Source organism: Ambystoma mexicanum, chromosome 4p, assembly GCF_040938575.1.
Source record: "Ambystoma mexicanum isolate Mex_15411 chromosome 4p, UKY_AmexF1_1, whole genome shotgun sequence".
NCBI lineage: Eukaryota > Metazoa > Chordata > Amphibia > Caudata > Ambystomatidae > Ambystoma > Ambystoma mexicanum.
Genome location: NC_090927.1, coordinates 29,022,281 through 29,048,666, shown reverse-complemented (window position 1 = coordinate 29,048,666; position 26,386 = coordinate 29,022,281). Strand labels below are relative to the sequence as shown.

The 26,386-nt window shown below is 50.9% G+C and overlaps 1 protein-coding gene across 1 annotated transcript in view; it reads right to left on the bottom strand.

The window, feature by feature from the left end:
• LOC138452928 (NACHT, LRR and PYD domains-containing protein 12-like) overlaps positions 1-26,098 on the bottom strand; it is a 716,497-nt gene extending 690,399 nt beyond the window's left edge. Inside the window, exon 1 of the mRNA XM_069605289.1 lies at positions 25,922-26,098. The gene's annotated coding sequence lies outside the window, so the exon portion shown is untranslated. The remainder of the gene's footprint in view (positions 1-25,921) is intronic.
• Between the last annotated feature and the right edge of the window lie 288 nt (positions 26,099-26,386).

Below are 26,386 nucleotides of genomic sequence, written 5' to 3'. Positions count from 1 at the left end.
ATTTCCGGAAAAGTGAGAGATTATGAAACCCACCTTAGCCCTGGGAGTGGAAAAGCAATAGGGCTTAAATGTAAAGTGAACCAAACATGAGTGCAGGAATCCACGAAGGGTTTTTGCCGACCCATCGTATTTGTCAACAATGCCGCCCAGTAACACACTTTCTTTTGCGGCTGAATCACGGGATAGAACTAATTGCTTGAGAGCTGCGTTTTCCGCCTTTAAATTCTGCACCTCGGTGGTTAATTCTTGCACACCTCGCATCAGGTCCTGGAGGGCTGCTTCCATGTCGACTTCGAGTGCGGTCGGTAGGCGTCTCAAACTGTCACGGAGTTCCCCCCTTCTCACCTGAGACCGATCCTTGCTGGACTCCGTGGGCAGTGTCTTCTTGTGGACAGACCTGGACTTGAATAAGGCTGAGCGAGTCTCTTCCGACTCCAGCGTGCGTTTAAGATTCCGGGATGTAGCAATCCGGGGATCCGGGAAACGAAGAAGACGTGCTGATGGCGCACGAGTCCAGGAAGCAAGAGGAAAGGGAAAGGGGCAAGGAATGGAAGTAGAAAAGCTAGGAACCAGGAAAGCAATACAGCGAACTACGGAGCACACGTATGATCACTACTTGGCAATAGCATTGAGACGCGTGGAGCCGCGGGGGTGCGTTCTATTAGTAGAATACATTACGTCCAACGTATAGACCGCGGAAGGCGTGTCACGCTGGAGGGCCATGTTGGGAGTGTCAGGGAATCCAAGGCCCGTTGTGATAAGGACCAGGAAGACCAAAAGGGGCACGTCATGTGGGTCATGACAGGTTGGGGCCATGGGGGACGCCATAGGTGGAGATAGAGGTGAGAGAGAAGAAAGAGCCCAGGATAACCTGGGAGGGACAGTCAGTGAGGAAGGAGGTCAGTGAGTCCAGTGCACACACTGAGATATCTAGTGTATTGTGGATTCATTTACTGAGGATGGAGTGGTTAACCGTGTCAAATGTGGGGGACAGATCACGTAGAATGAGAGATCTTCACTGGTTTTCAGTAGAGCAGTTTCCGTACCTCTGGATGCTCGGAATCCAGATTAATGATCGTGTAGGCAAGCAACACACTCAGTATGAGATAGCTAGGTTGAGGAAGAGACTGTTACAGTAATCCCTGCCTGGACAGGACCAGAGTTCTAGAGAAATTGAGCTTCTGTAACAATACTAGATAGTTTGAAGTACTCACGGAACTTCTGACGATATAAGTTTGCTTCTTTTGAAGAAAATGGTATGCCTCCCTCGAGTCTCTAATGAGGCCAATGATTGGACACACAGAGAGCGGAGGGCGGCATCCATGGGAAACCCTCCGGGGAAAAAAACCTGTCTGTGAGATGCCGTCACGGAGTCCAAGGATTTTCGGTGGAGATGCAGGTAAGACTTCCGATGGTGTTGTTTCCACAGTAGCAGCAACGGCAGCAATGGAGTGTAGCCGAATTCCTTCTCGTAATCTGCAGCAGCGAACAGCAACAAGGAAGGGGGAAGGTAGCTTCAATTTTGAACCGCAAGATGGCAAGCGGAAAGCAGCAAGGCGAGACAGGAGCAATTCGGTACCGGAGCACAGAAGGGGAAGAGCAGGGAGCGCTGCGAGAAGCACAAGGCAAGGGATAATATAACGGAGGAGAAAATGTAAGAAAAGAAATAATAAGCGGAGCGTAGCGTAGAAGCAAGCAAGTAGCAAGTAGCGACGCACCTACCCGAAGCTGCAGAAGGAACTAAATAGCTCCGGGTAGATGGCGGTCGCCATCTTAAAAAGAACTAGACCGCTGCGCTGGAGTTGGAAGAACGGAACAAAAGAGGCGCCATCTTGGTTTCTTCCGAGAATACGTGGGATGATGCCTCTTCTACTGCAACCATAAGGATCTCCTAGTGGTTCTGACAGTATGCCCTCCCCATGGGGTAGTAGGTCCCGGCTTCCATAGGTGCATATGGTGGAATTTGCTTAAGAGTTTTGGAGCGTGTACCGATGAAGCCGGTTCCCAGGAACGATCAGATGGAGCATAACCTTTCCAATCAATAAGGTATTGTAGAGAACCTCTGTAGTACCTAGAATCACATATCGCAGCAACTTCGTATTCCGGTCCGTCAGAGGTTAATTGCGGCGGAGGATGAGTGTTCTGCCGCCTTTGAAAAGTGTCTACAACGTCTTTCTTTAGTTGAGACACATGGAATACGTTATGTATCCGATGCCAAGTTTTGGGTAGTCGAATCTTATAGGCCACAGGTCCTACTGCCTTGAGAACTAGAAAAGGCCCAAAATACTGTGGTGAGAGTTTAGTGGGGGCCAGATGTTTCGGCAAGTATTTAGAAGAAAGCCACACTTGATTACCAGGTTTAAAGTTGGATTCCTGGGAATGTTTTCTGTCCGCTTGTAGCTTGACTTTGGCCCTGGTATCTTTGAAGGTGGAAATGGCCTTCATGTGATTCTCTTGAATCTCTTTTACCAAAGAATCCACTGAAGGGATTTTTGCAGAGGAAGGAATGTTAGTAGGGAAGACAGAAGGATGGAATCCGTAGGAACAGTAGAATGGTGACATTTGAATGGCTGAATGAGATGCGTTATTGTATGCAAATTCTGCATAGGGTAGCAGGGTACTCCAATTGTCCTGGGATGCAGACACAAAACAGCAGAGGTATTGCTCCAAGGATTGGTTGAGTTTCTATGTTTACCCATTAGATTGGGGATGGTAGCCAGATGTTAGATTCCGCTGTATACCCAAGGAGCGACATAAACATTTCCAGAAGGCTGAGATGTATTGTGGTCCTCGATCTGACAAAATACTCTGGGGTAATCCGTGTAAACGAAAAATCGTTTGCAGAAAACAGGAAGTCATTTGTGCTGAAGAAGGTAGTTTTGTTAAGGGAATGAAGTGTGCCATCATCGTCATGGAATCTATTGTCACCATTATGGTAGTGCATTGAGAAGAAGGAGGTAGGTCCGTAATGAAATCCGTGGATATTTTTTCCCAAGGCTGGGATGGCAATGACAGTTGCATTAGCTTCCCCATGGTTCGAGTAGGAGGGCTTTTTGATTGGATACAAATGGCACAGGATGCTATGTAATCTTTTATATCTTTGTGCACAAGAGGCCACCAGAAATATCTGCTGTTTTGTGGTTGTGACAAAGTTGAAGAATATGTGACCGTAGGCCTTTGGATGGTATGTACAATTGTCCTGAATGATAACAAAGCTCCTTTTCTTGTACCAGTTGATATTGCTGTGTCTCTTCGGGAGTGACGTTTTTGCTGTTCTTCTTACCCTCTTGGAAGAAGGAGGAGATGTAGTAAATGAAAGGTGTCTGGGGTAACATCTTTTCACTCGCAGAAAGAGATCTGTCTTCAGATAGACTATGTGACAACGCATCCGCAATCTGATTGCTAGTTCCTGGGATAAAAGTAATGACCATGTCATAGGAAGAAAAAAAATGAGCCCACCTAGCCTGGCGTGAGTTCTGACATTCAAAGTTTTGAAGAGATTTTAGGTTTCGGTGGTCTGTTCTGACTAGAATGGGGTGCCGAGCTCCTAGTAGCAAATGTCTCCATTCTGAACATGCTTTCTTCATGGCCAATAGCTCCTTCTCCAGTACGGTATAATTACATTCGGCTGGAGTGAGGGTTTTTGACATATAGGCAACTGGGTGTTCTGTACCATTGGATGATGTCTGTTTAAGTACACCTCCTATAGCTGAAAACGAGGCATCTGTCTCCAGTATGAAGGGTCTACTTTGATCTGGCAACCTTAGGACAGGGGCCGTCGAAAAGGCGGCTTTGAGGGTCTCAAAGGCATGTTGTGCTTCAGGGCTCCAACAATATTTCTTCCCTTTTTGCAATAATGTCGTGAAGGGTTTGATTACTGCAGAGAATCTTGGAATGAATTTCCGGTAAAAATTTGAAAACCCCAGAAATCTTTGTATTTCCTTGGTATTATGAGGGGGTTTCCAGTCAATAATAGCCTTAACCTTTCTGGGATCCATTGCAGCTCCCTCTGAGGAAAGGATGAAACCTAAATAAGGGATACTGGATTGATGGAAAGAACACTTTTCGATCTTGGCAAAAAGATGATTCTTTTGTAATCTTCGCAAAACTTCTGTCACATGTTTAACATGTTCGTGAGGGTCTTTTGAAAAGATGAGTATATCGTCAAGATAGACTATGAGAGAATGTAACAAAAGATCTGAGAATATGTGGTCGACAAAGCGTTGAAATATGGAAGGAGCATTAGCTAGCCCGAAGGGCATTACTCGATACTCGTAATGTCCAAATGGCGTACGAAAGGCGGTTTTCTATTCGTCACCAGGCTTAATTCTGATCAGATGATACGCCCCTCTAAGGTCCAATTTGGTGAATATAGTGGCCCCTCTGATAGCTTCCAAAATGTCTTGGATCAATGGAAGAGGGTAGCAGTCTTTGCAAGTGATCTTATTCAGCCCTCCATAGTCAATACATGGTCTTAATTCCTTGCTGTCCTTCTTTGGAATAAAGAACAATGAAGCTCCCGCAGGACTCTTGGATTCAGTAATAACTCCATGCTTAAGATTGGCTTGAAGGTAGTCTTTCAATGCTTCCTTTTCTGGTTCCGAGAGGGTATACATCCGCCCGAACGGTATTTGTGCCTCAGGAAAAATGTCAATAGAACAATCATCTTGATGATGAGGAGGCAGTTCTTTGAATTCTTTGTCAGAAAATACGGCTTGGAAGTCATGATAACATTCTGGTAATAGATTGAGATTTGATATCACCGATGTGTCAGAAGAAGTACTTTCTTTGGATGGGGAAGTGAATAACCCTATAGCTCCTTGGTGAAGGCAGTTCGTCAAACAATGTTCAGACCCCAAAAAGAGAGTTCCTGCAGTCCAATTTATGAAGGGATTATGTTTAACTAGCCAGGGAAGTCCAAGGATGAGAGGATAATGAGCGGCCTTAATCAGATCAAAGACGATCTTTTCTTGATGGGAATTGATCTTTAGAATGACTTCCTCTGAGTTCTCCTTTATAGGACCAGACAGTAGGGGCGTTCCATCCACTCCTTCGACAGGAACGGCCACCTCCTTGGTTCTCCTGGGAATGGAATGTTGGGTAGCCCATTCTGCATCCATAAATACTCCTGCAGCCCCGCAATCAATAAGTGCCGGGATCCCGGGAAAGCTCTTGTCATGAAGTACTAGAGTTACCGGGAGTACGATCATGTTTTGAGAAGTGGGAAGACATCCAAGGGAACTACTGGCGCGATACCCGCTCATGGTCCCTTTCATGGGCGAGTATTGGCGTTTCCCAAGCGTTTTGGAGGAATCAGGGAGCACTCGGTGATCATGTGTTTGTCCGAACCGCAGTACATGCAAAGACCTAAGGTCTTGCGTCGAAGCCTTTCTTCCCAGGACAGTGGACCTCTGGTTGCTCCCAATTGCATAGGTTCTCCATCTTCTGATCCTCGATAAGGTCTTTCAGGACGAATTGACTGAGAAGCTTGACGACTTCGAGATTTGCGTTTCTCGTTATTTCTCTCCTGTACACGGTAATCCATCTGGAGTACAAGTGAAATCATTTCTGCAAGGTTAGAGGGTCGTGGTACCCGGGAAATTTCATCCTTAAGTTCATCACACAGGTTTCTCCGAAATATGGTAATTAAGGCATCGTCAGAACATGCAGTTTCTGCTGCTAATTGTTTGAATTACGTAATGAAGGAGAGAATCTCAGTGTTGCCTTGGCGTAGGTCGAGTAACTGCTCTTGAGCCGTGACCACCAATTGTCGTCTTCCAAACATTGCGTGTACACTATTTGTGAATCCAGCAAGTGAATCCATCAACTGGTTGTTTGTGGTGACCAGGGGCGTAGCCCATGCCAGAGCATTACCAGACATGTTTGATATCATATAACTAACATTTGCTCTGTCTGTAGGAAAGAATGTAGGTTTGAGAGAAAACTGCACGGTGCAGGAGTCCAGGTATTCCTTACGTTTCTTGGGATTACCATCGTATTTGCCCATAGGTAATGGCCCGGGGGGTATTTCAGAGCGTGAGGTAACCAATTGTCGCAACAGTTGGTTTTCATTCTTTAGAGGTTTGGACTGCTGATATCAGCTGTTGCACTTGTTGATTCATCTTCCTAGGCATCGCTATCTGTAACAATACTAGATAGTTTGAAGTACTCACGGAACTTCTGACGATATAAGTTTGCTTCTTTTGAAGAAAATGGTATGCCTCCCACGAGTCTCTTATGAGGCCAATGATTGGATTCACAGAGACCGGAGGGCAGCATCCACGGGAAACCCTCTGGGGAAAAAAACCTGTCTGTGAGATGCCGTCACGGAGTCCAAGGATTTTCGGTGGAGATGCAGGTAAGACTTCTGATGGTGTTGTTTCCACAGTAGCAACAACGGCAGCAATGGAGTGTAGCCGAATTCCTTCTCGTAATCCGCAGCAGTGAACAGCAACGAACAGCAACAAGGAAGGGGGAAGGTAGCTTAAATTTTGAACTGCAAGAAGGCAAGCGGAAAGCAGCAAGGCGAGACAGGAGCAATTCGGTACCGGAGCACCAAAGGTGAAGAGCAGGGAGCGCTGCGAGAAGTGCAAGGCAAGGGATGATATAACGGAGGAGAAAAGGTAAGAAAAGAAATAATAAGCGGAGCGTAGCGTAGAAGCAAGCAAGTAGCAAGTAGCGACGCACCTACCCGAAGCTGCAGAAGGAACTAAATAGCTCCGGGTAGATGGCGGTCCATACATGCAGAAAGGAACGTTTTGTTTATTATTTTGAATTCATCAGATCCTTGGAGGCGAGAGACTTTTTGTAGAAAAGTAGAAAAGAAACTTAACCACCAAAGATTCTTAGAAAGCTCGAGAGTGTGCCGTCCTCAGAAGTCCCGCTTTGTCCCGCTTTGTCTGCTTTGTCCCATGCTCAAAAAGTGGGGAACGTAGACACCGGCTACCATATCCTGACTTATTATTTGTGAACACTTCTTTCTTTCTTGTGAACATTATCCCACACTCTTTTCATATTTAGTTGTAAGGATTGGCAATATAATTTTTTTTGTATAGGCCCTTTTATTTGACAAGAAGCCATTAGGGCTGCCTTATTGTTTGATGGTTGTAGATTGCTCCCATCTTAGATTTAGGTTTAGATTAGGCGTTTTTTTCCACACTACCTATACTGTTTAATAAACACCCTTGAACTGTTATCACTTGTGTCTTTCTTTACTGTTGCCACCATGCGTTGCTTACATATTGACGTGGGATATGATCCAACTGATAAAAATGTAAACCCATGCTAATAAATGGGGAAAACAAAATAGTTGTTCTGCTAGAGTCTGACCACGTGTTCACATTGAAAGAGATGTTGTCCTCTAAATTACTTATTCCATTTATTCAACAGGATCTATTCTTTAAGACTCAAAACTTGTTAGATACCCTTCCTCTCTCCCATTATAACATACAATCGTGGCACCAAATCATTCTAAAAGTTTGACCAGTCTTTTCTTTCATCAGACCCAGAGCTCTGAATCCACCTCCTTCTGAGCCTTTCTTTTTCCATGGTATTCAGCCTTCATCCGTAGCGGGACCATCAGGGTTACAATTTAATCTACTCCAGCCCACTGATTCAACAGACTTAGAATGAGAGGTTTCAGAGTATTCTGAAACCTTATCCGAGGGAGTTGAGAGTTGTTTCTTTTCTGAATCGGACACCACAGAAGGAACCCTTACACCCCAGGAAAAAATGGTCGACCTAGCTAATATAATTGCCCAATTGGCAGCCCATTAAATTCAGGCCGAAAACAGACTTCACGAAAATGTAACCAGACTAATTGAATTGCAAGCGAGGCCTTACTGCCACAGGGCATACTCCAACCATATCTCGAAGGCAAAGATTTATTAAGTTTCTTTTGAAACTTCGAAAACCTGTCCAAACAACTAGGAAGGGCAGGTAACCTTAAGAGATGCTATTTGGGTCCCTTGTTGAAAGGTGAACTCCAAACTTCCTATCAGCTACTCAACCTTCCACAGGGAGCCTCCTTCCTATCCATCAAGGAAGGATTGTTAAAAAGAGTGGGACAAACCTGCAATATTAATCGACTGAAATTACGAGCCATTAGGTTGAACCCGAGAGAAACTCCTTTAGAGCTGGGTGAACAGGTCAAAAACACAGTAGCCATGTGGACTACTAATACATCTTTAGAAGAACTGACGGAGATGATTAACCAAGAACAATTTACTAATGCCCTACCCCCTTTTGTGCAAAAATCCATCCTTCAATTAAATCGACCGACCCTATCCATGGCCATTGAGCAGCTAAACATTTCCACCTAGCCCATCAATGGGAAGAACGGAAAGATCATAAACCCGTCCATCAACCTCAACCTCGGGGAATAGATAAACAACGGGGATCACATAGGGTTAAGGAGGGGATGCCATGAGAGAGAATAGAAATCAGGAAGAACGATCCAAAGACTAAGGAAGAAAGCAGAAGGGAGGAATTAAAGGGAAACAGACCAACCCCTCTGTTGTACAGAAACAGGACATTTAGCTGGACACTGTCCAAAGAATATACAAGACAAACGTATGATATGATATGATATGATATGAACGTTTTTTATGTTGCGCCTATACACAATGTGTTTCAAATCACTTCAAGGCAAGGGAGGGAAAATACAATGACATTCTTACAGGCCATGAACAGTAAGGATGAGAAATTAACAATCATACTTGGCCTGATGACATTTCAGATAGTGCAAGAGCTAAAACATGGATAAGGATGGGAGGGGGAGAGTGGGAAGGAAATGGAAACAGACAGGCGACTACCGTACTAGGCCTGACGACATTTCTGGTAGAGCCAGAGAAAAACAAAAGGTGAGGGAGAGGGGTGCAGAAAGGGAGGGGAGGAACAAAACAAGCGACATATGGAAATAAGTTGTTTAAAGGTTGAAGAATGGGAAGAACCCAAGGAAGAGCTAGAGACCTTAAGCATCTGTTTACATCTAACTCCTACCCAAATTCACATATGAAAAGACTTGGGTAAATGGGAAACAGGTAAGGGCCTTACGCGACTCATGTAGTAAGCAAACCACTATATGGGCCGATTTAGTTACAACAAAAGACCTACACTATGCAGCACCAGTAAGACTGACATATCTACATGGAGACAACAGAGTATACCCTATAATACCGGTACACATTGAAATCCGGGGCAAATCCTGTGAAATATCATCAGCCATAATTCCCAGACTCTCTGAAGAGGTTATTCTGGGGCAAGACTTCCACATCTTCTCTACTATCTTGCAGGAATCTCCCCCTCCCTTCTGAGATTTTCGACCCCAGAGATCCTGGCAGGTCAACTTCGACTCCCAAAACTCTCCAATATGGGACTGGGAAAACCCATAGCCAAAAAAAAACAAGACAGCCCTTGAAACACAATTCATAGGTTATTGTAAAGAGACTGATAAAATATCTCCACTTCGACCTACTAAAACCAATCAGTGGAATATGCGACAGTTCCTGGACATCTCTTATCCATGTTCTCTGCCGGGTCTTAACAACAAAGTACCTGACCAAAGAACAGGTATATCCACCTCGCATAGGGTAAGGATGTGTGAGAAACCTGAAAGTATCTCCCTGACTAGTCCCTGGGGGTGTGTCATCCAGGTGGGCAGGACACGGCCATCACTTGGATCCAGTGCCTGGGGGTGTACCACTGAGGGAGGATCACCTGGATGGGGGATCCTCAGGGAGTGGAAGTGGGACACTGATGGGTGAAACGCAATATTCCCCTTCTTCCAACACATTTTCCCTATCCTACCATGTAGGATATTTAGAAACTCTGCCCCCCTTTTCCCACACGAACACTTTCTCATATCACGAAAGAGAACGGACTAACATCCGAGCTGTTTACCTGACATGTCCCAATACAAGCATCAGGCAAAGTAAGGCAATTGACCAGAATCACACACACCTGACAGCCCTTTCCCTTACCCACAGGAATAAAAGGTGGGGCATGAGAGCACATTATAAGCAAGGCAGACAGCACAGCCAGATAGCTATCCTAGTATGGCAATTCAAGAGGAGGATAAAGGCAGAGAGAATGGAACGGGTGGCAAGGAGAGACACAACCTGAAAGGAATTATAAGACTGCAAACAGTAGCCTATGTGTGTAGCAGCACGTGTCAGCGGTACAAAAGGCCCTTCTGCACTAATCAACAGGACAGGGAGAGACATCTGCTACTGTGGTACCATCCTTGACTCCTGGGATAAGAAAAGCCAAGCGGTTCATCACAGTCGGTGAGTCGAGGGGAGAACCAATAAGAAACCAAACTGAGTTGAATTAAAGTTACAAATGACAAATTAAGAGAAGATCAAAGAACTGTGAAACTTCTAAAGGGAAAAAACAGCTGCAGAGGGGACCAGCACCACATGGGTGCTCAGTCGAAAGACTCTGGTTAGTTCCCCCATTGTTGAAACAACTGATACTAGAACACCTTGGGAAAGTCAAAGTGGTCAAACTGGGGTCTAGCAAAATCCACTGTACAGTCGAAAGTCTTTGACCGACAAACCATTGAAAAACCAACAGAGGTGAATCCCGCACAGTAAGAAAAGTAGAAGAAATGGAGAAGCTGGCAAATGTGAACCTGACGGAGGGATGCCGGTAGAATGGGGTGAAATATTAGACCCTAGGAATAGAGTGAGTAAATGCCGTAGTGAACCTGACGGAGGGAGGCAGACATTCAAGAGGGGTCTGAGCCCGGGAGAGGTGGATTTGAATGTAAAAACCTTTAACTAACGAAGTCGTGTGAGCCAAAGCGGTCATGAACCCAATTGAGGGATATCTGCAGAACGAGGTGAAATATGTTAAAGGGATGGTCTAGTAAAAATTTTTATTTAAAAAATAGATAGGCAACATAAAAATAAATACTAGCATTCTCCGTTTTGAAACTTCCTATGTAAAATTTTGAGCTATTCAAGCTCAAAATTCGCAAAAGCAAGCACATGGGCGCATCCATTTTGTGAAATGGAGGCCCTCCTGTGCTGGCTTTTGCTTTTGCGGCACTAATGAAGGAAAAGCCAGCCAGCTGTAGTAAACAAAGGCTACCGCTGGGTGGCTTTCCCTTCATTAGTGCTGTAGGTGGAGGACGGGGACCGGAGACCAGAGCAGGAAAGCTGCAGCTGAATCTCGGTAAGTGCTATTTATTTATTTTTTTAAAATAAGCACTAGCTGCGTTTTTTTTCCGAAGTTTTCCGGGCTGGAGGATAAAACCGCAGCTTTAAAAACGTTGTATTTATGTTTGCGGTCGCTTTTGAAGCGACCGCAAACATAAATACAACGTTGTGTTGGAAAACGCTGCGGTTTTTCTTTCCAAGTTTCTCAGGCTCCTCCGGCTCGAAAAACCGCAGCGTTTTCCAACACAACCGCGTTGTTTCTGCCTGAATCTGCTTTCCCATTTGGGGCTCTCGGGCTCCCCACGGGGAGCCCGAGAGCCCCAAATGGTAAAGCAGATTCAGGCAGAAACAACGCGGCATTGCGGAAAACAACCGCGTTGTTTCTACCTGAATCTGCTTTCCCATTTGGGGCTCTCGGGCTCCCTATGCGGAGCCCGAGAGCCCCAAATGGTAAAGCAGATTCAGGCAGAAACAATGCGGCATTGCTGAAAACAACCGCGTTGTTTCTACCTGAATCTGCTTTCCCATTTGGGGCTCTCGGGCTCCCCACGGGTAGCCCGAGAGCCCCAAATGGGAAAGCAGATTCAGGCAGACAACGCAGCATTTAGCATTTCCCATTTGGGTCTCTCGGGCTCCCCACGGGGAGCCCGAGAGCCCCAAATGGGAAATCAGCTACAGGTAGAAACACTATGCGGCATGTAAACATAACTGCGTGTGTTTCTGCCTGCTGTGGCTTTCACTTTGGGTCTCCGGTGCTCCGCACCGGAGACCCAAAGTGATAGCCACAGCAGGCAGAAACACACGCGGTTGTGTTGGAAAATGCTGCGGTTTTCTTTCCAAGTTTCTTAGGCTCCTCCGACCCGGAGGAGCCTGAGAAACTTGGAAAGAAAAACCGCAGCGTTTTCAAACACAACGTTGTATTTATGTTTGCGGTCGCTTCAAAAGCGACCGCAAACATAAATACAACGTTTTTAAAGCTGCGGTTTTATTTCTAAGTTTTCCGGGCTCCTCCAGCCCGGAAAACTTAGAAAAAAAAACACAGCTAGTGCTTATTTTTAAAAAATAAATAAATAGCATTTACCGAGATTCAGCTGCAGCTTTCCTGCTCTGGTCTCCGGTCCCCGTCCTCCGCCTACAGCACTAATGAAGGGAAAGCCACCCAGCGGTAGCCTTTGTTTACTACAGCTGGCTGGCTTTTCCTTCATTAGTGACGCAAAAGCAAAAGCCAGCACAGGAGGGCCTCCATTTCACAAAATGGATGCGCCCATGTGCTTGCTTTTGCGAATTTTGAGCTTGAATAGCTCAAAATTTTACATAGGAAGTTTTAAAACGGAGAATGCTAGTATTTTTTTTTTATGTTGCCTATCTATTTTTTAAATAAAATTTTTTACTAGACCATCCCTTTAAGACCTGTGAGTGCAACAGGTCAAATTGTTGAAAAAAGCCAGGGTGAACCCGACAGAAGGGAAGCTGCTATTCGAGAGGGATCTGAACTCAGAAGAGGGGGATCTAGGAGTGAAAAGCCATCACCCACCGTACATGCGGAAAGGCACATTTTGTTTATTATTTTGAATTCATCAGATCCTCAGAGGTAAGAGACTTTTTGTAGAAGAGAAACTTAAGCACCGAAGATCCGGATACCTGAGGACGGAACTGTGGTCTCAGTCCCGCCTTGTAGCGTGCTCAAAACGTGGGGAAGAGAGACACTGGCTACAATACGGACTTATTATTTGTGAATATTTCTTTCTTTCTCGTGAACATTATCCCACACTCTTTTTGTATTTAGTTGTAAGGATTGGCAATAGTTTTGTTTTTTAGTATAGGCCCTTTTATTTGATGAAGACGCCACTAGGACTGCCTTATTATTGTTTGATGGTTGTAGCTTGCTCCCATCTTAGATTTAGGTTTAGGTTAGGCGTTTTTCCACCCTGCATTTAAAGTTTAAAAAAAAGCCTGAACTGTTATCACTTGTGTCTGTCTTTACTGTTGCCACCATCAGTTCCTCACAGTATCAACTAGATTAACATACCAGAAAACAATTATTTTTCTAAAGCACTGTAGCAGTGACCAGACGACACTGGCTCCTCATTCAATCACCATAAAACAGTAAACATAAAAAACAAGCGTGAGCCTAGTCCGCTGCCCGAAGCGCATATATCAGTGATAAATCTTCTGCTCCTCATGTATTATGAATTCCTTTGGCTATTTAATTTTGTCTTGAATCCCTGGCCCCACGCCCTCCCTGTGCCTACCTGATATTCCTCCAGGCAGTCTCTGGCCCTTTCATTAAGCCAGCAGCAAACACAAAAGGGCTTTCTAGCTTGCCCTAACCCTAACCCTAACCCTAACCCTCCATTCTGGGATGCCAAAGTCCCCATAGGACAGTTACCACACTGTGTCCAAGGCTGTGTGACATTCTCGTGGATGTTTAATTTCAGAAAGAGATGCTCAGTTTCAAAGGGGGAAGGGAGAGAAGAGTTGGGGGTCTTCTACAAAACTCTGCATCATGGGGATTAGAGAGATGTGGGCGGCGCTGGCTTCTCTCCAGGCATTAATATCTAGAATCGGGAGGAGCCTGGCATGACCTAGCATTGTTATGAAGGCAAATGCCCTCTTCCAGTGGCTCCCAATCAGCAATGTCGTGCCTCCTCCTATGGTCTCCTCCTTTCAGTTCCTCTCTGATCACTCAAGCTCACTATGCTTCTCCCTTCTATCTGTGTGATCATCTCTTCGCCTCCTCCTATGGTCTCCTCCTTTCAGTTCCTCTCTGATCACTCAATCTCACTATGCTTCTCCCTTCTCCGTTTGATCATCTCTTCACCTCCTCCTATGGCCTCCTCCTTTCAGTTCCTCTCTGATCACTCAAGCTCACTATGCTTCTCCCTTCTCTCTGTGTGATCATCTCTTCGCCTCCTCCTATGGTCTCCTCCTTTCAGTTCCTCTCTGATCACTCAAGCTCACTATGCTTCTCCCTTCTATCTGTGTGATCATCTCTTCGCCTCCTCCTATGGTCTCCTCCTTTCAGTTCCTCTCTGATTACTCAAGCTCACTATGCTTCTCCCTTCTATCTGTGTGATCATCTCTTCGCCTCCTCCTATGGTCTCCTCATTTCAGGTCCTCTCTAATCACTCAAGCTCACTATGCTTCTCCCTTCTCTCTGTGTGATCATCTCTTCTTTTCACCTCCTCCTATGGTCTCCCCTTTCAGTTCCTCTCTGATCACTCAAGCTCATTATGCTTCTCCCTTCTCTCTGTGTGATCATCTTTTTGCCTCCTCCTATGGTCTCCTCCTTTCAGTCCCTCTCTGATCACTCAAGCTCACTATGCTTCTCCCTTCTGTCTGTCTGATCATCTCTTCACCTCCCCCTCCTATGGTCTCCTCCTTTCAGTTCCGCTCTGATCACTCAAGCTCACCATGCTTCTCCCGTCTCTCTGTGTGATCATCTCTTCGCCTCCTCCTATTGTCTCCTCCTTTCAGTTCCTCGCTGTTCACTCAAGCTCACTGTACTTCTCCCTTCTGTCTGTGTGATCATCTCTTCACCTCCTCCCATGGTCTCCTCCTTGCAGTTCCTCTCTGATCACTCTGATCACTCAAGCTCACTATGCTTCTCCCTTCTCTCTGAGTGATCATCTATTCGCCTACTCCTATGGTCTCCTTCTTTCAGTTCCTCTCTGATCACTCAAGCTCACTATGGTTCTCCCTTCTCTCTGGGTGATCATCTCTTTGCTTCCTCCTATGGTCTCCTCCTTTCAGTTCCTCTCTGATCACTTAAGCTCACTATGCTTCTCCCATCTCTCTGTGTGATCATCTCTTCATCTCTTCCTATGGTCTCCTTTCAGTTCCTCTCTGATCACTCAAGCTCACTATGCTCCGCCCTTCTCTCTGTGTGATCATCTCTTCGCCTCCTCCTGTGGTCTCCTCCTTTCAGGTCCTCTCTGATCACTCAAGCTCACTATGCTTTTCCCTTCTCTGTGTGTGATCACCTCCTCTCCTCACCTCCTCCTATGATCTCCTCCTTTCAGTTCCTCTCTGATCACTCAAGCTCACTATGCTCCTCCCTTCTCTCTGTGTGATCATGTCTTCGCCTCCTCCTATGGTTTCCTCCTTTCAGGTCCTCTCTGATCACTCAAGCTCACTATGCTTCTCCCTTCTCTCTGTGTGATCATCTCTTCACCTCCTCGTATGGTCTCCTTTCAGTTCTTCTCTGATCACTCAAGCTCACTATGCTCCTCCCTTCTCTCTGTGTGATCATTTCTTCACCTCCTCCTATGGTCTCCTTTCAGTCCCTCTCTGATCACTCAAGCTCACTGTGCTTCTCCCTTCTGAAACCCACCAGTAATGATGGAAAGTGGAACCCACCCTAGGGGCCAGCATTGACGGGGGGAGTGGAACACATCCTCAGCACCAGCATTGATGGAAAGTGGAACACACCCTCAGCACCAGCAGTGACGGGAGAGTGAAACCCACCCTCAGCACCAGCAGTGATGGGCATATGGAACCCACCCTCAGCTCCAGCAGTGATGGGCATATGGAACCCACCCTCAGCACCAGCAGTGATGGGCATATGGAACCCACCCTCAGCATCAGCAATGATGGAACGTGGAACCCACCCTCAGGGCCAGCAGTGATGGAAAGTGGAACACACCCTCAGCACCAGCAGTGACGGGAGAGTGAAACCCACCCTCAGCACCAGCAGTGATGGGCATATGGAACCCACCCTCAGCTCGAGTAGTGATGGGCATATGGAACCCACCCTCAGCACCAGCAGTGATGGGCATATGGAACCCACCCTCAGCACCAGCAGTGATGGGTATATGGAACCCACCCTCAGCACCAGCAGTGATGGGCATATGGAACCCACCCTCAGCACCAGCATTTATGGGCATATGGAACCCACCCTCAGCACCAGCATTGATGGGCATATGGAACCCACCCTCAGCTCCAGCAGTGATGGAAAGTGCAACCCACCCTCAGCACCAGCAGTGACGGGAGAGTGAAACCCACCCTCAGCACCAGCAGTGATGGGCATATGGAACCCACCCTCAGCACCAGCATTGATGGGCATATGGAACCCACCCTCAGCTCCAGCAGTGATGGAAAGTACAACCCACCCTCAGCACCAGCAGTGACGGGAGAGTGAAACCCACCCTCAGCACCAGCAGTGATGGGCATATGGAACCCACCCTCAGCTCCAGCAGTGATGGGCATATGGAACCCACCCTCAGCTCCAGCAGTGATGGGCATATGGAACCCACCCTCAGCTCCAGCAGTGATGGGCATATGGAACCCACCCTCAGCACCAGCATTGATGGGCATATGGAACCCACCCTCAGCTCCAGCAGTGATGGAAAGTACAACCCACCCTCAGCACCAGCAGTGACGGGAGAGTGGAACCCACCCTCAGCACCAGCAGTGATGGGCATATGGAACCCACCCTCAGCTCCAGCAGTGATGGGCATATGGAACCCACCCTCAGCTCCAGCAGTGATGGGCATATGGAACCCACCCTCAGCTCCAGCAGTGATGGGCATATGGAACCCACCCTCAGCTCCAGCAGTGATGGGCATATGGAACCCACCCTCAGCACCAGCATTGATGGGCATATGGAACCCACCCTCAGCACCAGCAGTGACGGGAGAGTGAAACCCACCCTTATGGTCATCGGTGATGCAGTGTAGACCCCAGCATCAGCAGTAATGCGCATTTGGAATCTAGCACCAGAGGTCAGGGCACCCACCCAAACTATCAGGCATGGTGGGACCAATCCTGGGCAGAGATGGGAGTGTTCAACGTACACTCAGCATCATCAGCAATCATTATAACCTAGCCTAATCAGGCATCGTGGGAGTGTGGTACCCTCCCTCGGCATCGGCAGGGATGGGCGTGTGGAACCATCCTCAGCATCTGCAGGGATGGGTGTGAGGAACCCATCTTCCGCCCCAGCAGTGACTTAGTACAGCACACTCCTCATCAGGCATAGTGGGAGTGTGGTCCCCTCCCTCGGCATCAGCAGGGATGGGTGTGTGGAACCATCCTCAGCATCTGCAGGGATGGGTGTGAGGAACCCATCTTCCGCACCAGCAGTGACTTAGTACAGCACACTCCTCATCAGGCACAGTGGGAGTGTGGTACCCTCCCTCGGCATCGGCAGGGATGGGCGTGTGGAACCATCCTCAGCATCTGCAGGGATGGGTGTGAGGAACCCATCTTCCGCCCCAGCAGTGACTTAGTACAGCACACTCCTCATCAGGCATAGTGGGAGTGTGGTACCCTCCCTCGGCATCAGCTGGCATGGGTGTGTGGAACCATCCTCAGCATCTGCAGGGATGGGTGTGAGGAACCCATCTTCCGCCCCAGCAGTGACTTAGTACAGCACACTCCTCATCAGGCATAGTGGGAGTGTGGTACCCTCCCTCGGCATCGGCAGGGATGGGCGTGTGGAACCATCCTCAGCATCTGCAGGGATGGGTGTGAGGAACCCATCTTCCGCACCAGCAGTGACTTAGTACAGCACACTCCTCATCAGGCATCGTGGGAGTGTGGTACCCTCCCTCGGCATCGGCAGGGATGGGCGTGTGGAACCATCCTCAGCATCTGCAGGGATGGGTGTGAGGAACCCATCTTCCGCACCAGCAGTGACTTAGTACAGCACACTCCTCATCAGGCATCGTGGGAGTGTGGTACCCTCCCTCGGCATCGGCAGGGATGGGCGTGTGGAACCATCCTCAGCATCTGCAGGGATGGGTGTGAGGAACCCATCTTCCGCACCAGCAGTGACTTAGTACAGCACACTCCTCATCAGGCATCGTGGGAGTGTGGTACCCTCCCTCGGCATCGGCAGGGATGGGCGTGTGGAACCATCCTCAGCATCTGCAGGGATGGGTGTGAGGAACCCATCTTCCGCACCAGCAGTGACTTAGTACAGCACACTCCTCATCAGGCATAGTGGGAGTGTGGTACCCTCCCTCGGCATCAGCTGGGATGGGCGTGTGGAACCATCCTCAGCATCTGCAGGGATGGGTGTGAGGAACCCATCTTCCGCCCCAGCAGTGACTTAGTACAGCACACTCCTCATCAGGCATAGTGGGAGTGTGGTACCCTCCCTCGGCATCAGCAGGGATGGGTGTGTGGAACCATCCTCAGCATCTGCAGGGATGGGTGTGAGGAACCCATCTTCCGCACCAGCAGTGACTTAGTACAGCACACTCCTCATCAGGCACAGTGGGAGTGTGGTACCCTCCCTCGGCATCAGCAGGGATGGGTGTGTGGAACCATCCTCAGCATCTGCAGGGATGGGTGTGAGGAACCCATCTTCCGCCCCAGCAGTGACTTAGTACAGCACACTCCTCATCAGGCATAGTGGGAGTGTGGTACCCTCCCTCGGCATCAGCTGGCATGGGTGTGTGGAACCATCCTCAGCATCTGCAGGGATGGGTGTGAGGAACCCATCTTCCGCACCAGCAGTGACTTAGTAGAGCACACTCCTAATCAGGCATCGTGGGAGTGTGGTACCCTCCCTCGGCATCGGCAGGGATGGGCGTGTGGAACCATCCTCAGCATCTGCAGGGATGGGTGTGAGGAACCCATCTTCCGCACCAGCAGTGACTTAGTACAGCACACTCCTCATCAGGCATGGTGGGAGTGTGGTACCCTCCCTCGGCATCGGCAGGGATGGGTGTGAGGAACCCATCTTCCGCCCCAGCAGTGACTTAGTACAGCACACTCCTCATCAGGCATAGTGGGAGTGTGGTACCCTCCCTCGGCATCGGCAGGGATGGGTGTGAGGAACCCATCTTCCGCCCCAGCAGTGACTTAGTACAGCACACTCCTCATCAGGCACAGTGGGAGTGTGGTACCCTCCCTCGGCATCGGCAGGGATGGGTGTGAGGAACCCATCTTCCGCCCCAGCAGTGACTTAGTACAGCACACTCCTCATCAGGCATGGTGGGAGTGTGGTACCCTCCCTCGGCATCGGCAGGGATGGGTGTGAGGAACCCATCTTCCGCCCCAGCAGTGACTTAGTACAGCACACTCCTCATCAGGCACAGTGGGAGTGTGGTACCCTCCCTCGGCATCGGCAGGGATGGGCGTGTGGAACCATCCTCAGCATCTGCAGGGATGGGTGTGAGGAACCCATCTTCCGCCCCAGCAGTGACTTAGTACAGCACACTCCTCATCAGGCATAGTGGGAGTGTGGTACCCTCCCTCGGCATCAGCAGGGATGGGTGTGTGGAACCATCCTCAGCATCTGCAGGGATGGGTGTGAGGAACCCATCTTCCGCACCAGCAGTGACTTAGTACAGCACACTCCTCATCAGGCACAGTGGGAGTGTGGTACCCTCCCTCGGCATCGGCAGGGATGGGCGTGTGGAACCATCCTCAGCATCTGCAGGGATGGGTGTGAGGAACCCATCTTCCGCCCCAGCAGTGACTTAGTACAGCACACTCCTCATCAGGCATAGTGGGAGTGTGGTACCCTCCCTCGGCATCAGCTGGCATGGGTGTGTGGAACCATCCTCAGCATCTGCAGGGATGGGTGTGAGGAACCCATCTTCCGCCCCAGCAGTGACTTAGTACAGCACACTCCTCATCAGGCATAGTGGGAGTGTGGTACCCTCCCTCGGCATCGGCAGGGATGGGCGTGTGGAACCATCCTCAGCATCTGCAGGGATGGGTGTGAGGAACCCATCTTCCGCACCAGCAGTGACTTAGTACAGCACACTCCTCATCAGGCATCGTGGGAGTGTGGTACCCTCCCTCGGCATCGGCAGGGATGGGCGTGTGGAACCATCCTCAGCATCTGCAGAGATGGGTGTGAGGAACCCATCTTCCGCACCAGCAGTGACTTAGTACAGCACACTCCTCATCAGGCATCGTGGGAGTGTGGTACCCTCCCTCGGCATCGGCAGGGATGGGCGTGTGGAACCATCCTCAGCATCTGCAGGGATGGGTGTGAGGAACCCATCTTCCGCACCAGCAGTTTCTTAGTACAGCACACTCCTCATCAGGCATCGTGGGAGTGTGGTACCCTCCCTCGGCATCGGCAGGGATGGGCGTGTGGAACCATCCTCAGCATCTGCAGGGATGGGTGTGAGGAACCCATCTTCCGCACCAGCAGTGACTTAGTACAGCACACTCCTCATCAGGCATAGTGGGAGTGTGGTACCCTCCCTCGGCATCAGCAGGGATGGGTGTGTGGAACCATCCTCAGCATCTGCAGGGATGGGTGTGAGGAACCCATCTTCCGCACCAGCAGTGACTTAGTAGAGCACACTCCCAATCAGGCATCGTGGGAGTGTGGTACCCTCCCTCGGCATCGGCAGGGATGGGCGTGTGGAACCATCCTCAGCATCTGCAGGGATGGGTGTGGGGAACCCATCTTCCGCCCCAGCAGTGACTTAGTACAGCACACTCCTCATCAGGCATAGTGGGAGTGTGGTACCCTCCCTCGGCATCAGCTGGCATGGGTGTGTGGAACCATCCTCAGCATCTGCAGGGATGGGTGTGAGGAACCCATCTTCCGCCCCAGCAGTGACTTAGTACAGCACACTCCTCATCAGGCATAGTGGGAGTGTGGTACCCTCCCTCGGCATCGGCAGGGATGGGCGTGTGGAACCATCCTCAGCATCTGCAGGGATGGGTGTGAGGAACCCATCTTCCGCACCAGCAGTGACTTAGTACAGCACACTCCTCATCAGGCATCGTGGGAGTGTGGTACCCTCCCTCGGCATCGGCAGGGATGGGCGTGTGGAACCATCCTCAGCATCTGCAGGGATGGGTGTGAGGAACCCATCTTCCGCACCAGCAGTGACTTAGTACAGCACACTCCTCATCAGGCATCGTGGGAGTGTGGTACCCTCCCTCGGCATCGGCAGGGATGGGCGTGTGGAACCATCCTCAGCATCTGCAGGGATGGGTGTGAGGAACCCATCTTCCGCACCAGCAGTGACTTAGTACAGCACACTCCTCATCAGGCATCGTGGGAGTGTGGTACCCTCCCTCGGCATCGGCAGGGATGGGCGTGTGGAACCATCCTCAGCATCTGCAGGGATGGGTGTGAGGAACCCATCTTCCGCACCAGCAGTGACTTAGTACAGCACACTCCTCATCAGGCATCGTGGGAGTGTGGTACCCTCCCTCGGCATCGGCAGGGATGGGTGTGAGGAACCCATCTTCCGCACCAGCAGTGACTTAGTACAGCACACTCCTCATCAGGCATCGTGGGAGTGTGGTACCCTCCCTCGGCATCGGCAGGGATGGGTGTGAGGAACCCATCTTCCGCCCCAGCAGTGACTTAGTACAGCACACTCCTCATCAGGCATCGTGGGAGTGTGGTACCCTCCCTCGGCATCAGCAGGGATGGGTGTGTGGAACCATCCTCAGCATCTGCAGGGATGGGTGTGAGGAACCCATCTTCCGCACCAGCAGTGACTTAGTACAGCACACTCCTCATCAGGCACAGTGGGAGTGTGGTACCCTCGCTCGGCATCAGCAGGGATGGGTGTGTGGAACCATCCTCAGCATCTGCAGGGATGGGTGTGAGGAACCCATCTTCCGCACCAGCAGTGACTTAGTACAGCACACTCCTCATCAGGCACAGTGGGAGTGTGGTACCCTCCCTCGGCATCGGCAGGGATGGGCGTGTGGAACCATCCTCAGCATCTGCAGGGATGGGTGTGAGGAACCCATCTTCCGCCCCAGCAGTGACTTAGTACAGCACACTCCTCATCAGGCATAGTGGGAGTGTGGTACCCTCCCTCGGCATCAGCTGGCATGGGTGTGTGGAACCATCCTCAGCATCTGCAGGGATGGGTGTGAGGAACCCATCTTCCGCCCCAGCAGTGACTTAGTACAGCACACTCCTCATCAGGCATAGTGGGAGTGTGGTACCCTCCCTCGGCATCGGCAGGGATGGGCGTGTGGAACCATCCTCAGCATCTGCAGGGATGGGTGTGAGGAACCCATCTTCCGCACCAGCAGTGACTTAGTACAGCACACTCCTCATCAGGCATCGTGGGAGTGTGGTACCCTCCCTCGGCATCGGCAGGGATGGGCGTGTGGAACCATCCTCAGCATCTGCAGGGATGGGTGTGAGGAACCCATCTTCCGCACCAGCAGTGACTTAGTACAGCACACTCCTCATCAGGCATCGTGGGAGTGTGGTACCCTCCCTCGGCATCGGCAGGGATGGGCGTGTGGAACCATCCTCAGCATCTGCAGGGATGGGTGTGAGGAACCCATCTTCCGCACCAGCAGTGACTTAGTACAGCACACTCCTCATCAGGCATCGTGGGAGTGTGGTACCCTCCCTCGGCATCGGCAGGGATGGGCGTGTGGAACCATCCTCAGCATCTGCAGGGATGGGTGTGAGGAACCCATCTTCCGCACCAGCAGTGACTTAGTACAGCACACTCCTCATCAGGCATAGTGGGAGTGTGGTACCCTCCCTCGGCATCAGCTGGGATGGGCGTGTGGAACCATCCTCAGCATCTGCAGGGATGGGTGTGAGGAACCCATCTTCCGCCCCAGCAGTGACTTAGTACAGCACACTCCTCATCAGGCATAGTGGGAGTGTGGTACCCTCCCTCGGCATCAGCAGGGATGGGTGTGTGGAACCATCCTCAGCATCTGCAGGGATGGGTGTGAGGAACCCATCTTCCGCACCAGCAGTGACTTAGTACAGCACACTCCTCATCAGGCACAGTGGGAGTGTGGTACCCTCCCTCGGCATCAGCAGGGATGGGTGTGTGGAACCATCCTCAGCATCTGCAGGGATGGGTGTGAGGAACCCATCTTCCGCCCCAGCAGTGACTTAGTACAGCACACTCCTCATCAGGCATAGTGGGAGTGTGGTACCCTCCCTCGGCATCAGCTGGCATGGGTGTGTGGAACCATCCTCAGCATCTGCAGGGATGGGTGTGAGGAACCCATCTTCCGCACCAGCAGTGACTTAGTAGAGCACACTCCTAATCAGGCATCGTGGGAGTGTGGTACCCTCCCTCGGCATCGGCAGGGATGGGCGTGTGGAACCATCCTCAGCATCTGCAGGGATGGGTGTGAGGAACCCATCTTCCGCCCCAGCAGTGACTTAGTACAGCACACTCCTCATCAGGCATAGTGGGAGTGTGGTACCCTCCCTCGGCATCAGCTGGCATGGGTGTGTGGAACCATCCTCAGCATCTGCAGGGATGGGTGTGAGGAACCCATCTTCCGCCCCAGCAGTGACTTAGTACAGCACACTCCTCATCAGGCATAGTGGGAGTGTGGTACCCTCCCTCGGCATCGGCAGGGATGGGCGTGTGGAACCATCCTCAGCATCTGCAGGGATGGGTGTGAGGAACCCATCTTCCGCATCAGCAGTGACTTAGTACAGCACACTCCTCATCAGGCATCGTGGGAGTGTGGTACCCTCCCTCGGCATCGGCAGGGATGGGCGTGTGGAACCATCCTCAGCATCTGCAGGGATGGGTGTGAGGAACCCATCTTCCGCACCAGCAGTGACTTAGTACAGCACACTCCTCATCAGGCATCGTGGGAGTGTGGTACCCTCCCTCGGCATCGGCAGGGATGGGCGTGTGGAACCATCCTCAGCATCTGCAGGGATGGGTGTGAGGAACCCATCTTCCGCACCAGCAGTGACTTAGTACAGCACACTCCTCATCAGGCATCGTGGGAGTGTGGTACCCTCCCTCGGCATCGGCAGGGATGGGCGTGTGGAACCATCCTCAGCATCTGCAGGGATGGGTGTGAGGAACCCATCTTCCGCACCAGCAGTGACTTAGTACAGCACACTCCTCATCAGGCATAGTGGGAGTGTGGTACCCTCCCTCGGCATCAGCTGGGATGGGCGTGTGGAACCATCCTCAGCATCTGCAGGGATGGGTGTGAGGAACCCATCTTCCGCCCCAGCAGTGACTTAGTACAGCACACTCCTCATCAGGCATAGTGGGAGTGTGGTACCCTCCCTCGGCATCAGCAGGGATGGGTGTGTGGAACCATCCTCAGCATCTGCAGGGATGGGTGTGAGGAACCCATCTTCCGCACCAGCAGTGACTTAGTACAGCACACTCCTCATCAGGCACAGTGGGAGTGTGGTACCCTCCCTCGGCATCAGCAGGGATGGGTGTGTGGAACCATCCTCAGCATCTGCAGGGATGGGTGTGAGGAACCCATCTTCCGCCCCAGCAGTGACTTAGTACAGCACACTCCTCATCAGGCATAGTGGGAGTGTGGTACCCTCCCTCGGCATCAGCTGGGATGGGTGTGTGGAACCATCCTCAGCATCTGCAGGGATGGGTGTGAGGAACCCATCTTCCGCCCCAGCAGTGACTTAGTACAGCACACTCCTCATCAGGCATAGTGGGAGTGTGGTACCCTCCCTCGGCATCAGCAGGGATGGGTGTGTGGAACCATCCTCAGCATCTGCAGGGATGGGTGTGAGGAACCCATCTTCCGCACCAGCAGTGACTTAGTACAGCACACTCCTCATCAGGCACAGTGGGAGTGTGGTACCCTCCCTCGGCATCAGCAGGGATGGGTGTGTGGAACCATCCTCAGCATCTGCAGGGATGGGTGTGAGGAACCCATCTTCCGCCCCAGCAGTGACTTAGTACAGCACACTCCTCATCAGGCACAGTGGGAGTGTGGTACCCTCCCTCGGCATCAGCTGGGATGGGTGTGTGGAACCATCCTCAGCATCTGCAGGGATGGGTGTGAGGAACCCATCTTCCGCACCAGCAGTGACTTAGTACAGCACACCCCTCATCAGGCATAGTGGGAGTGTGGTACCCTCCCTCGGCATCAGCTGGGATGGGTGTGTGGAACCATCCTCAGCATCTGCAGGGATGGGTGTGAGGAACCCATCTTCCGCCCCAGCAGTGACTTAGTACAGCACACTCCTCATCAGGCATAGTGGGAGTGTGGTACCCTCCCTCGGCATCTCACTAGCAGTGTGTGTAGTGCAGGCAGTGATGGGGAGTGGACTGCACGCATGTTGCTCGTGTGGCGATATAACTGAGCGCATTTGCAAGGACATGTGTGCAGTGGCGCGCAGCACTGGGGGCAGAGGGGGCGGGGCAGAGGGCGCTGCACAGCACCCTAAACATTCAAGACTGGCCAGACGAAACCCTAAGCCTTCCCCCGTGGTCCAACACGTGGCATGCTCGTGCAGGCCAGTCCAGCACACTGTGTGGGCATCAGGAGAGCAGCCTTCCCTGAAACCGGGGGCGAGGCTTCTCTCACCCCTCAAATGCACACAGCTGCCCCCTGCCCACGGATGCCAGCGAACATACAGCAATGCTATGTGGAGGGGAGGGAGGGGCGCAGGGAGTCCTTTCCTGAAACTAAAGGGGGTGCACGTTAGCTCATTATGTATGTATGTATGGTGTGCACGTCATGTGTGTGTATGCGTTTGCCCCGTCCAGTTTCTGAAAGCCCCTCCTCCTCCCCCCACCAGGTGTAGGTTTCGTTGCGCCCCTGGGTCGGGACCCAGGCCAGTCCAGCGCTTGGTAGGTACATGCACGAGTAGAGCCGTCAAGCAGGATGCGGGCACTAGGCTAGGCCAGTCCTAGCCGAACTATGAGCACATATGCATCAAGAGGGTCTCCCAGTATTTCCGGCACTACATGCAAGCTAGCCAGGCTGACCCACGACGCTGTGTGCGCACACACATAACCTAGCCCGCCCGGCACCACACGAATCATGCATACCCCCAGGCCAGTCCATCACTCTATAGCAGCTCATGCATGAACACACCATACCCACGGGCGGGCCGCCACACTAAGTGCGCCCACGTCACTAGATGCTCCTCCAGGCCAGTCCAGACGCCCCGGGCCACTCAGACTAGCCCGCCATGCCAGCTGTGGCCTGCAGGGGGCTGGGAGCGGGGCACGGTCCGCGGACTCCTTGGACTCCCTTCCGGGCGTGGAGTGCCCGTATGCCAGTCCGCGGACTGTTCACTCCCTTATTTCCTCTTTCGCAATATCCCTTCTGCAGGAGGGGCCTCCCCAGAGTGCCACCTGCTGGGCACCCGGGCAGTGAGAGAGAAGGGGGGTGGGGCGGGGTGGGGGGAGGACTTTACACAAATAAAACAAAGGTGGCAGGGTGCTGGTACATTAAATAAGGGTCAACAACACTAAACTGGATTAAGTAAACATTTTACCAAACTGTTAAAACAAAAGTGACAATATGCCAGATCAGAGGAGGTTTAAAACAGTGGGCCTCAT